The sequence below is a fragment of the Poecile atricapillus genome, unplaced genomic scaffold, assembly GCF_030490865.1.
Source record: "Poecile atricapillus isolate bPoeAtr1 unplaced genomic scaffold, bPoeAtr1.hap1 scaffold_157, whole genome shotgun sequence".
Taxonomy (NCBI): Eukaryota; Metazoa; Chordata; class Aves; order Passeriformes; family Paridae; genus Poecile; species Poecile atricapillus.
In genome coordinates this window covers 29,982-43,176 of record NW_026709010.1, presented here as the reverse complement: position 1 = coordinate 43,176, position 13,195 = coordinate 29,982, and the positions used below count along the sequence as shown (strand labels likewise).

Here is a 13,195-nt window from a genome sequence, read left to right as displayed (position 1 = left end):
CCGCCGCTGCCGGGGCTCGCGTGAAAGCCGCTGAAAGGAGGGGAGGGAAAAAATCGAACCCCGACCCCCCAGGCTTTTTGTCTGTGGGCTTTGTCGGTATTGCTCTTTAGCCGAGCCGCGCCTTTAAATAACGATGTGGCGCCTTCTAGAAACTGCGTCCAATACCTTTTGCACCTTCACGTGAGGGCTTTGAGCTCAGGTTTTTCCATTGCCGAGTTAATTGCAGGTCCAAGCTGGCAGCGTCCCGTGCATCTGGTGTGCATGAATCTGTTTGTGATGTTCATTTCCTCTGGATGCAGAGTTGGGCTTGTTGGGCAGACCGTATTTCTCACACCTCGAGGCTTGTTAACCCTTGTACACGATTTTCTGGAGACGCGGGCTGGGGGAGAACTTTGTCTTGCTGCTGTACTAGGGAATGGAATGCAGGGGGTCCCCGCAATATCCCCGTGGAAGCTGGAATGTCCGAGGAAATGGATGCGACAATTCTCGGGGCTGAACCTGGCTCCCAGCGCTCTGCAGCGTAGGACGCGAGAGAGCAGGGCCGAGGGACAGCGGGGTAGGAGCGGCGAGGTGCTTCGTGCTCTGGGTTTGGTGTCGCTGATGTTTCCAGAGCCAGAGCAGGTTGATTTGGTTCTGGTGCACTGGAACGGGATCCAAACCTTGGAAAGGTTTGAGACCAATGGGGAGGAATTGTTTTAAAATGAATGTGTTTCTTAATAGAGGGGAGGTTTCAGTCCATTTTTTAATAGATTTTAAGGGAAATTTTTTTTGAGGAAAAGTGAAAACAAATGTTTATTTTAATAAGCAGGGCGTAGGAAAAAGGATGAATAACGTTAGACAATTTCTTTGTTGTGGAGTAAAGATCAGGAGATTTAGAAGGTTGGTTTGGTTTTTTTTTTTCCACGTGTGGCTGTGATGTGGTGTGGGTCTTTTTGAGCCGTGGGGTGTTTTGGTGGTAGCTTGGGTTTTGGGATTGGAGTAAAGTTGAACAGTTTTAGAAGAAGAAGTTACTATGGTTTTGGCAATTATTTTGTGTTCACTAATCAATGAGAAGTTATTTTTAAAAAAGTAAAAAATGGATTTTTTTGTTGTCTGTGTTAAACAATAGAGTTGAGAGAGAATTTGGGGTAAGCTGTATTAGTATTGTATATAGATGGTGTGTTCAAAGAATTTTTTTCTTTTATAGTTTTGAAGTTACAGAATTTATGTTTGGGCATAAAGCAGATGATGGGGATATAATATAATGTAATTTTAGAACATTTTATTCTTTATTGTATGTATTTGGCTTAATGGTCAAATTCATGTTTTTTAATTTTAGATACACTTTTATAGAGATAGAGGTAAATATAAATAGTGGTAGTAATATTTAGTAAGCAGAGGTATTTATATGTGGTTTTTATTCAATATTAGGGTTTGTTTTGGTGGTACACTGTGTTGTTTGATTTTTTTTTGTGTTGTATACTAGGTGAAATTTGGTTTTTGAATAAAGATGATTTTATGAATAGGTTGGTTTGTCTTTTAGGTAGAATGAATTAAAATAGAATTTGATATCGATTAGTGGGTTTTGTTTATTCTATGTAGGGGTTCAGATTGGGTAGGGTTTGTTTGGTTAGCTGAGTTTTGGGTGTTAATTAGGTGGCTTTTGTTAGATGCAGTTTTTAATTTTTGAAAGTTTTTTATTGAGTGGTTTTAAGGTGATTCTTAGTAATTGATGGTATAATTTTATTTTGTTTGTCGTTGGTGTATAATAATGTATATGTTCTATTTATTTAACATTGTGCTTTTTAGTTTAGGTGTTGATAAGTTTGGATTCCTTTCTGTTGTGGTGTTTCTTAGTTTCATTTCTGGGGACACAGGCATTTATATGGTGGCTTTTTATAGGTGTATGTTTGGGGGTGATGTTTTTTAACTTTTTAGTAGTTTGGATTTTTTTTTTTGTTTTTAATTAGTTATTAAACATTTTTATAGAGTCTTGGTAATTATTTAGGTATTACTATAAGTGTAGAGCTTTGGGGTTTTTTGACGAATGTTTAGGGTTAGTCGAATGGTTTTGAGTTCAGTGACTTGGTTTGATTGTTTTTTAATAGTTGGTGTGATTTGGTGTGTGGAGTTCAATAGGGTTGCTTTTTATTTACATTTAACTTTTCTGATGTGATAAGAACTGTTAGTGAATGAGCATAGCATCTGTTTTTGCTGGTAGTCGGTTGTACGGTGTGGGTTTTGTTTGTGTTACCTGTTTTGGGTTTTTTTGTTAGTGAGATTAAAGTTTTTATTTTGGGGTTAATTTGTGATTATTTTAAAGATTTTAGGGTAATTTAGATTTTTGATTGGGGGTGCTGTGATGAGAGTACTTTATTTGTTTTATGTGGTATTGGTGGTGTGGATAGAGGGAATATTTGTTTTGAAAATTTTAGTATTGTTAGTTGAAGTGTTAGGATGAGTTGTGTTTCAGTGTTGAATCTTTTTGAGGGGGCTCAGATTTTTTCTAGGTTAAGATTTTTTTCCCTTGGTTGGTGGAGGTATTGTGATTTTATTGATGATATTGGTGGGAATTTGATGCTGTTTGTTTTTTGGTTATTTTATTTTTAGGAATGTGATTTTTGTAGTAGGCCTGGGAGAATTCACTTTATTTCAAAACATACTAATTTAATGATGTAAAGGTTTCCATTTTAACTCCTCAGTGTCTTAGATTTTTTTTTCTTATTTAGTTTTTCCAGAATTTATTGATAATTTAGCAATCAAGCAGGGAGGGCACCCCGTTCTTGAAAACATGGCTATGGAAAAACCTGTGTCTAACAACACGTACCTGACGGAGGGCAACAATTTTGCCGTTATTACAGGGTCAAATACGAGTGGCAAATCAACATTGGCATGCATCTCCTGGAGGAGAGGAGTTTCTGGTGGGCTCCCAGTGGCATCTCATGGAGTGATGGTGAGAGCATCTCATAGGGTCTGGGGGAGCACCTGGATGCACTTGGACCCGGAGCACCGCTTAAAGGAGATGGTGAGGGACAAAGCTTTTTGCCAGGAAGCAGCACCTGAACAGCTGAGCCGGTGTGGATTTGCAGGGGTGATCTTTCTCCTTTTCCCTTTTGATTTCACCTTGGCAGTCCCTCCCCGGTGCCCTCAATCTGTCACAACAATTCCAAGAAAAAAAAAGGCTGAGGAAACAGTGAAAAGAAGGGGTATAGGTAAGGTGGAGTTCAGGTGTACCCCACCCCAAACCCTAAACAGCAGCCCTAACAGCGCTCCCGTTTCCCTGAGACAGCTGCAGGCAGGAACCCTAAAGCAGCAGAGTGCCAGAACCCCTGGTACTGCAGACAGTACCCTGGTGCTAGGGCCAGCCAGGAGATAGTGGGGGGACGATCCGTAGGGTTGGGGAAACAGGGGGTTTCCCGCCCCGCCCCACCCTGGGCTCTCGGTCCCTCCGCAGCCGGGGATTGCTCCCACCCCTCCTCGAGGCGGCGGTTGGCAGGGCTTCGTGCCTGGCCTCCGCAAAGAGTTCGGCTCTGTCAGCCTCTGCCCTGTCTCAGGGCCAAACTTAGGTAGGGTAGGGAGCAACTGTGGATTGCCTGGTCCGGGCTAATGGACATCTCTTGGGGCCTATGGATAAGGAGCATCCCCGGTTGCAAGCGTAGGGTTCTAACTAAGTTTGTAGGGTTCAGCGTGGGAGCTTGGCAGTGACACAGAGAGGCTGAGGGAGGGCTTCAGAGGTCGAGGGCTGGAGACAAACAGTGAAAATAAAAAGGGTACAGGTTGGGATATAAGGTAGAGTACAGGACTATTCAAACCCTAAACAGCAGCCCTAACAACACTCCCGTTTCCCTGAGACAGCTGCAGGCAGGAATCCTAAAGCAGCAGAGTGCCAGAACCCTCGAGAGCTGCAGGCAGTACCCCTGGTGCTAGGGCCAGCCAGGAAGAGATAGTGGGTGCTAGGGCCTACTGCTGTCATATAAGATGGGGTTTCCATCCTTGGGGTACCCTGGGCTCCCTGTCCCTCACTGACTGGAGAGTCTTCCTCCCCTCCTTGAGGTGGTGGTAATTTGGCTGTGTCACCCAATACTGCTGTGAAGCAAGCCTCTGCCTCCCTGTGAGGTGAAGTGTGCAGCCCATGAACCTGGGCATTCTCTAGAGAAGGTAAGTGCTGGGTTTTCACAGATGTGCCGCTAAGATCCTGCATTGATATTTGGTCTTCTAGATTGTAGCTGACGAGGAGACGACATCCTGGCGATGGCAGGAACTTCCCGGATAGCGCAACGCCTTCCAGGGCGTCCTCGTGTGGATCCTCCCCGCCGGGCATCCGAGAGCTGAGTCGAAGGCTATGAATTGCAGAGGGGCTGAAATCGGGGTGCCGGGTTGGGACTTGTGACCTGGGGTTATGGAGTCAGCTTTGGGGACGGGGAGGTCCAGGCTGTGGTCCCTTAGGCCACGTGAAGGGAGAGCCTCACTTTTGTTCACAGTGCTGAGGTGTGCAGGACAGAGCAGTCCCGGGGCGTGTCGTATCACTTGTCCGTCGTGCCTTCTGTGTCTTTTGTGCCTCTCGTGTTGTACGTGCCTCGCCTTATCTCTTCTGGGGGCTTACCAGAAACCCCGGCGTCACTCCTCGCATCTCTGATCTCTGGGCTCCTCAGCCCGACACCATCGAAGCTTTGCCTCTGGAGCCCTCAGAGGCCTTGGAATTGCGTCTCTCTTTTAAAAGCATCCGATCGGATGTCTTTTAGAGGTCTTGTTCTGAGCTGTGTCAACAGCCGTGCGCCGCGAGGATCCATTGTTGCGGCTTAGGTCTTGAAGAAACGCAGAGATAGGTAGGGGGCTGTGGCCCTCAGATTCTCGGGTATCCGTCTTGGCAGTTGCTGGAGTTTGTCATTCCATCAGCATCTTCTTCCTCCCGGGTTCTGCGAGCTTCATCAGCTCGCCTTCATTCTCACACGGCTCATCTCGTTCCGCGTTCTCTCGGTCCTTGCGGCCATTCTTGTGGCCCAGAGTTTTGTCTCCCCATTGTGTCCCCTCGTCTGTTGTCTTGTGTGTCACGGGTGTCTGGGTGTAGTTGTCCCGGAGCTGCTCTGTCCTGCTGCCCAGCCTGGGTGTAGGTGTAAAAGGCCGAGTCCCAGGCCCCTGTAATTTGAAATTTGTCATGTAGGGTGTAGTTGGAGTCTAGAGGGTATTCCTAGATTGACACAAGATGTCTGGAGCTGTGAAGTTACTCTGCAGCACTTTGACTTTTGTCTTAGCTTTCTTTCAGATGCGGACGGATGAAATCGGTGGCAGAGTGCCCCATCCAGGGTAAGGGGGTTCCCGCGAGAAGGTAAGTCAATGTTTGTCTTTGTAGGGCAACTGGAACCGGTCACTGTGTGACAGGTCTCCTCTTTGTCTTTATTTTTAGGAAGTAGAGCCAGCTGGCAGCAGTCAAGGTGAAGTGGGCAAGGTGAGCATTGACCGGTGGAGGGAAGCTGTTGTTATCGCTGGGCTCTCAGTTTTTGGTGCAACGCTAAGCCTCCCATCTTGTTTGCGTGCTTTAGGCGGTCCAGTCGCGTTTCGCTGAGACGTCCTTGCCAACCGGCCGGCACAGCTGCTTCACCGCTCCCGTGAGCCCTGCGGAAGCGTTATGGAACCGTGTGACGGAGCCTTTTCCACGTAAAGGGGCCGTGTGGGTGGCCTTCAGGAACGGGCCGAGGGGTTGCCGTGAGTTGGGGATGTCAGGAGGAGGAGCGAGGGTCCCTTTGAGTTTCAGCAATGCTGCATCACTTTGTCTTCTCTTAACTCAGGCGCGCCCTGTGACGACGGCGTCCGGCTCCCGGCGTGGCCGAAGCGTGTGGCCTCAGGACGTGGCCGTTCACAGGAGACCGTGAGTAGCGGAATTGTCGGGTTTTGGCTGATGCCCTGCAGAGATCAGCCTCTGATTTTGTGTTTTATTTATTGTAGCTGACCGAGAGACGGCAGCCTGGCGATGGCAGGAACTTCCCAGATGGCGAGGCGGCCTTCCTTGGCACTCCATGTGGATCCTCCCCGCTGGGCATCCGAGAGCTGAGTCGGAGGCTGCGAATTTCAGAGGGGCTGAAATCGGGGTGCCGGGTCGGGACTCTGGACCTGGGGTTATGGAGTCAGCTTTGGGGACGGGGAGGTCCAGACTGTGGCCCCTTAGGCCACGTGAAGGGAGAGCCTCACATTTGTTCACAGTGCTGAGGTGCGCAGGACAGAGCAGTCCCGGGGCGTGTTGTATCACTTGTCCATCGTGCCTTCTGTGTCTTTTGTGCCTCTCGTGTTGTATGTGCCTCGCCTTATCTCTTCTGGGGGCTTACCAGAAACCCCAGTGTCACTCGTAGTATCTCTGATCTCTGGGCTCCTCAGCCCGACACCATCGAAGCTTTGCCTCAGGATATCTCAGAGGCCTTGGAATCGCGTCTCTCTTTTAAAAGCATCCGATCGGATGTCTTTTAGAGGTCTTGTTCCGAGCTGTGTCAACAGCCGTGCGCCGCGAGGATCCATTGTTGCGGCTTAGGTCTTGAAGAATTGGTAGGGGGCTGTGGCCCTCAGATTCTCGGGCATCCGTCTTGGCAGTTGCTGGAGTTTGTCATTCCATCAGCATCTTCTTCCTCCCGGGTTCTGCGAGCTTCATCAGCTCGCCTTCATTCTCACCCGGCTCATCTCGTTCCGCGTTCTCTCGGTCCTTGCGGCCGTTCTTGTGGCCCAGATTTTTGTCTCCCCGTTGTGTCCCCTCGTCTGTTGTCTTGTGTGTCACGGGTGTCTGGGTGTAGTTGTCCCGGAGCTGCTCTGTCCTGCTGCCCAGCCTGGGTGTAGGTGTAAAAGGCCGAGTCCTAGGCCCCTGTAATTTGAAATTTGTCATGTAGGGTGTAGTTGGAGTCTAGCGGGTGTTCCTAGATTGACACAAGATGGCAGGAGCTGTGAAGTTACCCTGCAGCACTTTGACTTTTGTCTCAGCTTTCTTTCAGATGCGGACGGATGAAATCGGTGGCAGAGCACCCCATCCAGGGTAAGGGGGTTCCCGCGAGAAGGTAAGTCAATGTTTGTCTTTGCAGGGCAACTGGAACCGGTCACTGTGTTACAGGTCTCCTCTTTGTCTTTATTTTTAGGAAGTGAAGCCGGCTAGCAGCAGTCAAGGCGAAGTGGGCAAGGTGAGCATTGACCGGTGGAGGGAAACTGTTGTTATCGCTGGGCTCTCAGTTTCTGGTGCTATGCCAAGCGTCCCATCTTGTTTGTGTGCTTTAGGCGGTCCAGTCGCATTTCTCCGTGATCCCCTCCCCAACCGGCCGGCACAGCTGTTTCACCGCTCCCGTGAGCCCTGCGGAAGCGTTACGGAACCGTGTGACGGAGCCTTTTCCACGTAAAGGGGCCGTGTGGGTGGCCTTCAGGAACGGGCCGAGGGGTTGCCGTGAGTTGGGGATGCCAGGAGGAGGAGCGAGGGTCCCTTTGAGTTTCAGCAATGCCGCATCACTTTGTCTTCTCTTAACTCAGGCGCGCCCTGCGACGACGGCGTCCGGCTCCCGGCGCGGCCGAAGCACGCGGCCTCAGGACGTGGCCGTGCGCAGGAGACCGTGAGTAGCGGAATTGTCGGGTTTTGGCTGATGCCCTGCAGAGATCAGCCGCTGATTTTGTGTTTTATTTATTGTAGCTGACCGAGAGACGGCAGCCTGGCGATGGCAGGAACTTCCCAGATGGCGAGGCGGCCTTCCTTGGTGCTCCATGTGGATCCTCCCCGCCGGGCATCCGAGAGCTGAGTCGGAGGCTGCGAATTGCAGAGGGGCTGAAATCGGGGTGCCGGGTCGGGACTCTGGACCTGGGATTATGGAGTCAGCTTTGGGGACGGGGAGGTCCAGGCTATGGCCCCTTAGGCCACATGAAGGGAGAGCCTCACTTTTGTTCACAGTGCTGAGGTGCGCAGGACAGAGCAGTCCCGGGGCGTGTCGTATCACTTGTCCGTCGTGCCTTCTGTGTCTTTTGTGCCGCTCCTGTTGTATGTGCCTCGCCTTATTTCTTCTGGGGGCTTACCAGAAACCCCGGCGTCACTCCTCGCATCTCTGATCTCTGGGCTCCTCAGCCCGATGCCATCAAAGCTTTGCCTCAGGAGCTCGCAGAGGCCTTGGAATCGCGTCTGTTTTGGAAAGCATCCGATCGGATGTCTTTTAGAGGTCTTGTTCCGAGCTGTGTCAACAGCCGTGCGCCGCGAGGATCCATTGCTGCGGCTTAGGTCTTGAAGAAACGCAGAGATAGGTAGAGGACTGTGGCCCTAAAATTCTCGGGCATCCGTCTTGGCAGTTGCTGGAGTTCGTCATTCCGTCAGCATCTTCTTCCTCCCGGGTTCTGCGAGCTTCATCAGCTCGCCTTCATTCTCACCCGGCTCATCTCGTTCCACGTTCTCTCGGTCCTTGCGGCCGTTCTTGTGGCCCAGAGTTTTGTCTCCCCGTTGTGTCCCCTCGTCTGTTGTCTTGTGTGTCACGGGTGTCTGGGTGTAGTTGTCCCGGAGCTGCTCTGTCCTGCTGCCCAGCCTGGGTGTAGGTGTAAAAGGCTGAGTCCTAGGCCCCTGTAATTTGAAATTTGTCATGTAGGGTATAGTTGGAGTCTAGCGGGTGTTCCTAGATTGACACAAGATGTCAGGAGCTGTGAAGTTACCCTGCAGCACTTTGACTTTTGTCTCAGCTTTCTTTCAGATGCGGACGGATGAAATCGGTGGCAGAGCGCCCCATCCAGGGTAAGGGGGTTTCCTCGAGAAGGTAAGTCAATGTTTGTCTTTGCAGGGCAACTGGAACCGGTCACTGTGTTACAGGTCTCCTCTTTGTCTTTATTTTTAGGAAGTGAAGCCGGCTAGCAGCAGTCAAGGCAAAGCGGGCAAGGTGAGCATTGACTGGTGGAGGGAAACTGTTGTTATCGCTGGGCTCTCAGTTTCCGGTGCAATGCCGAGTGTCCCATCTTGTTTGTGTGCTTTAGGCGGTCCAGTCGCATTTCGCCGAGACGTCCTCCCCAACCGGCCGGCACAGGTGTTTCACCGCTCCCGTGAGCCCTGCGGAAGCGTTATGGAACCGTGTGATGGAGCCTTTTCCATGTAAAGGGGCCGTGTGGGTGGCCTTCAGGAACGGGTCGAGGGGTTGCCGTGAGTTGGGGATGTCGGGAGGAGGAGCGAGGGTCCCTTTGAGTTTCAGCAATGCCACATCACTTTGTCTTCTCTTAACTCAGGCGCGCCCTGCGACGACGGCGTCCGGCTCCCGGCGTGGCCGAAGCGTGCGGCCTCAGGACGCGGCCGTTCACAGGAGACCGTGAGTCGCGGAATTGTCGGGTTTTGGCTGATGCCCTGCAAAGATCAGCCGCTGATTTTGTGTTTTATTTATTGTAGCTGACCGAGAGACGGCAGCCTGGCGATGGCAGGAACTTCCCAGATGGCGAGGCGGCCTTCCTTGGCGCTCCATGTGGATCCACCCTGCCGGGCATCCGAGAGCTAAGTCGAAGGCTATGAATTGCAGAGGGGCTGAAAGTCGGGTGCCGGGTCGGGACTCTGGACCTGGGATTTTTAAGTCAGCTTTGGGGATGGGGAGGTCCAGGCTGTGGCCCCTTAGGACACGTGAAGGGAGAGCCTCACTTTTGTTCACAGTGCTGAGGTGCGCAGGACAGAGCAGTCCCGGGGCATGTTGTATCACTTGTCCGTCGTGCCTTCTGTGTCTTTTGTGCCTCTCCTGTTGTATGTGCCTCGCCTTATTTCTTCCGGGGACTTACCAGAAACCCCGGCATCACTCCTCGCATCTCCGATCTCTGGGCTCTTCAGCCCGATGCCATCGAAGCTTTGCCTCGGGAGCTCTCAGAGGCCTTGGAATCGCGTCTCTCTTTTAAAAGCATCCGATCGGATGTCTTTTAGAGGTCTTGTTCCGAGCTGTGTCAACAGCCGTGCGCCGCGAGGATCCATTGTTGCGGCTTAGGTCTTGAAGAAAAACAAAGATAGGTGGAGGACTGTGGCCCTAAAATTCTCGGGCATCCGTCTTGGCAGTTGCTGGAGTTTGTCATTCCGTCAGCATCTTCTTCCTCCCGGGTTCTGCGCGCTTCATCAGCTCGCCTTCATTCTCACCCGGCTCATCTCGTTCCGCGTTCTCTCGGTCCTTGCGGCCGTTCTTGTGGCCCAGAGTTTTGTCTCCCCGTTGTGTCCCCTCGTCTGTTGTCTTGTGTGTCACGGGTGTCTGGGTGTAGTTGTCCCGGAGCTGCTCTGTCCTGCTGCCCAGCCTGGGTGTAGGTGTAAAAGGCCAAGTCTCAGGCCCCTGTAATTTGAAATTTGTCATGTAGGGTGTAGTTGGAGTCTAGAGGGTGTTCCTAGATTGACACAGGATGTCTGGAACTGTGAAGTTATCCTGCAGCACTTTGACTTTTGTCTCAGCTTTCTTTTAGATGCGGATGGATGAAATCAGTGGCAGAGCGCCCCATCCAGGGTAAGGGGGTTCCCCTGAGAAGGTAAGTCAGTGTTTGTCTTTGCAGGGCAACTGGAACCGGTCACTGTGTTACGGGTCTCCTCTTTGTCTTTATTTTTAGGAAGTGAAGCCAGCTAGCAGCAGTCAAGGCGAAGTGGGCAAGGTGAGCATTGACCGGTGGAGGGAAGCTGTTGTTATCGCTGGGCTCTCAGTTTTTGCTGCAAATGCCAAGCGTCCCTTCTTGTTTGCGTGCTTTAGGCGGTCCAGTCAGGTTTCGCCGACACGTCCTCACCAACCAACCGGCACGCCTGCTTCGCCTCTCCCGTGAGCCCTGCGGAAGCGTTATGGGACCATGGGACGAAGCCTTTTCTATGTAAAGGGGCCGTGTCGGTGGCCTTCAGGAACGGGCCGAGGGGTTGCCGTGAGTTGGGGATGTCGGGAGGAGGAGCGAGGGTCCCTTTGAGTTTCAGCAATGCCGCATCACTTTGTCTTCTCTTAACTCAGGCGCGCCCTGCGACGACGGCGTCCGGCTCCCGGCGCGGCCGAAGCGTGCGGCCTCAGGACATGGCCGTTCGCAGGAGACCGTTAGTAGTGGAATTGTCGGGTTTTGGCTGATGCCCTGCAGAGATCAGCCGCTGATTTTCTGTTTTATTTATTGTAGCTGACCGAGAGACGGCTGCCTGGCGATGGCAGGAACTTCCCAGATGGCGAGACGGCCTTCCTTGGCGTTCCATGTGGATCCTCCTCATCGGGCATCCAGGAGCTGAGTCGGAGGCTATGACCCGCAGAGGGGCTGAAATCGGGGTGCCGGGTCGGGACTCTGGACCTGGGATTATGGAGTCAGCTTTGGGGACGGGGAGGTCCAGACTGTGGCCCCTTAGGCCACACGGTGCGAGAGCCTCACTTTTGTTCACAGTGCTGAGGTGCGCAGGACAGAGCAGTCCCGGGGCGTGTCCCATCACTTGTCCATTGTGCCTTCTGTGTCTTTTGTGCTTCTTGTGTTGTACGTGCCTCGCCTTATCTCTTCTGGGGGCTTACCAGAAACCCCGGCATCACTCCTCGCATCTCTGATCGCTGGGGCTCCTCGGCCCAGCGCTGACGCCGTCAAAGTTTTGCCTCAGCAGCTCTCAGAGGCCTTGGAATTGCGTCTCTCTTTAAAAGCATCCGATCGGATGTTTTTTAGAGGTCTTGTTCCGAGCTGTGTCGACAGCCGTGCGCCGCGAGGATCCATTGTTGCGGCTTAGGTCTTGAAGAAGCGCAGAGATAGGTAGGGGACTGTAGCCCAAAATTCTCGGGCATCCGTCTTGGCAGTTGCTGGAGTTCGTCATTCCATCAGCATCTTCTTCCTCCCGGGTTCTGCGAGCTTCATCAGCTCGCCTTCATTCTCACCCGGCTCATCTCGTTCCGCGTTCTCTCGGTCCTTGCGGCCGTTCTTGTGGCCCAGAGTTTTGTCTCCCCGTTGTGTCCCCTCGTCTGTTGTCTTGTGTGTCACGGGTGTCTGGGTGTAGTTGTCCCGGAGCTGCTCTGTCCTGCTGCCCAGCCTGGGTGTAGGTGTAAAAGGCCAAGTCCCAGGCCCCTGTAATTTGAAATTTGTGATGTAGGGTGTAGTTGGAGTCTAGAGGGTATTCCTAGATCCTCACAAGATGTCTGGAGCTGTGAAGTTATCCTGCAGCACTTTGACTTTTGTCTCAGCTTTCTAAGCATTGCATTATTTGCTGCCCAATGTGGGGTTCAAAAGAGTAAGAAAAACCTATACTGATTACGTTATATTGGCACTTCTGTGTGTTGGGATATAGGACTTTGTAATGGTGTTCCTTAAGTTCACGTCTCTCAGGGTTGAGCCCATCATGTAGTTCTAGTCTCTGAGCTTTTTTTCAAGTTTTAATGCCTTTCTTGTCCCTAAGTTTATTTTTTTTATCCAAAAATAACTCAAATATTGTCCCTAATACATAACTTTTACGAAGTAAAAGGGCACAGATTAAAATAGCTGTTATGCTAAGCTCAGTAATAATGATTGATAAAAACTTTATAAAAGTACTGAAGTTTGTACCAAGTAGCTTTAGTTTTTAGTTTCTTTGTCCTCCCCTACATCCCAATCCCAGTAACATGTTTTAGAAGTGTATTAGTAATTATACCCAGTTTATTAGAAGAGCAGCAACAAACCCCACTACACTGTTTTTACTAATAATTCATACCACATCATAAAAGTAAAACAAAAGACAGAAAAATATATTAAACTTAAAACAACCCAATCTACTTAAAAAAACTTAACAACTTACTAAACTCAAAACCATTCAATGAGCCCTAAACATTACTAAAAAAAACCTAACCCAATTGCTACCTTCTAATTCATAAATAATAATCAATGCTCTATAAAAATAATGGAAGATCTCATTAACAATAAAAAAGATTAAACTACTAAAAAAATAAGAAATCACTACAAAAACAAACTCCCTGTAAAAATCCATCATATAAATATTCATATCCCCAAAAATACAACTAATAAAAACCGCCAAAGCAATAAACAGGTACATGCAACTACAAAAATAAAAAGATCAAAAACAAACTGCAATTAACCATACAAAACAAAATTGTTCCTAACTCAATAATCTCATAATACCTTGAATCATCAAAATAAAAATACCATCTCCAAATAACCACAAAACCAAAAAATAAATTTAGCCATAGGCAATATTTCTCACATTATCCATAAGTTTAAAACATATACTTCAATCAAACCCCCTGTAACAATAATCCAAATAGAAATATAAAAAACCTAACAAATTAACTAC

At 50.0% G+C, this 13,195-nt stretch overlaps 2 long non-coding RNA genes across 2 annotated transcripts; both read left to right on the top strand.

The window, feature by feature from the left end:
* Positions 1 to 4,417: 4,417 nt before the first annotated feature.
* On the top strand, positions 4,418 to 6,016 carry LOC131574213 (uncharacterized). The gene is made up of 5 exons (XR_009276412.1): positions 4,418 to 5,305; positions 5,384 to 5,425; positions 5,520 to 5,682; positions 5,766 to 5,845; positions 5,923 to 6,016. It is a non-coding gene; the product is annotated as an uncharacterized LOC131574213 (long non-coding RNA).
* A 4,754-nt stretch (positions 6,017 to 10,770) lies between these two features.
* LOC131574214 (uncharacterized) lies at positions 10,771 to 11,151 on the top strand. Its single transcript, XR_009276413.1, has 3 exons — positions 10,771 to 10,824; positions 10,908 to 10,987; positions 11,065 to 11,151. It is a non-coding gene; the product is annotated as an uncharacterized LOC131574214 (long non-coding RNA).
* The last annotated feature ends 2,044 nt before the right edge of the window (positions 11,152 to 13,195 follow it).